Below are 827 nucleotides of genomic sequence, written 5' to 3'. Positions count from 1 at the left end.
ATCCGCACATGTCCATACTATATATAGCTCAGCTGAATTCTTTTATAAATATATATTGGCCATTATCCATAGGTCCAAACTCTCAGTCCAAGGCTTGGGGATACACAAATTTACATACATCTTAACTAATAAGCATCAGACCATTAAGTGAGCATAGATATTCTCACCACAAATATATGTGCCGTCTAAGATGGATCCTTAGAAGAGGATGAGGATATATGTTGGATATGAATCTCCCACAAATAATGAAGTGCCTTGAGCCAAATATGGGTGATCTATTTAGTGGCCAAGAACACGGATTGCAAATTTTAATGGATCCGACTATCCAACATTAGGGGGAGAAAATAATAAGCTGGTAAGAGAAACAGAATGGCATCGACCATCATTGTCTTGGCAAGATCTTCGGACTAAAGAATGTGAAATAGACGTCCAAAGATTATACATTTACAAAGCTAGCTAATCAAATGTCAGACACATTTGCTGACCCGAAAAAGAATGACTAAGTCATATATAAACCAGCTTGTAAAGCACAAACTAAATTGATGTCCAAGAGAGACATAGTCAAGTTGCTACAGAGTCTATACAAGATAGACCAATAAGTTCCAAAGATAAGAATCCTCGGAAAAAAAGAGAAAGGTGCATAGAATGATAAAAAAAAATCCGAGGTCAAGGAAACCATACCAGACATAGAGATAAGGCCGGCCGGCTCTAAGGTACAGGTACCAAACAATGCAGCTTTGGACGCCAAGCTGCAAAGTATTAAAGGTCCTGATAATAATGAATCTCAATCGATTATATCATGTCTGGAACATAATGGAACACAATAA

Source organism: Brassica oleracea, chromosome C9, assembly GCF_000695525.1.
Source record: "Brassica oleracea var. oleracea cultivar TO1000 chromosome C9, BOL, whole genome shotgun sequence".
NCBI lineage: Eukaryota > Viridiplantae > Streptophyta > Magnoliopsida > Brassicales > Brassicaceae > Brassica > Brassica oleracea.
The sequence above is the reverse complement of the archived record's forward strand: the minus strand, read 5'-3'. Positions refer to the sequence as shown.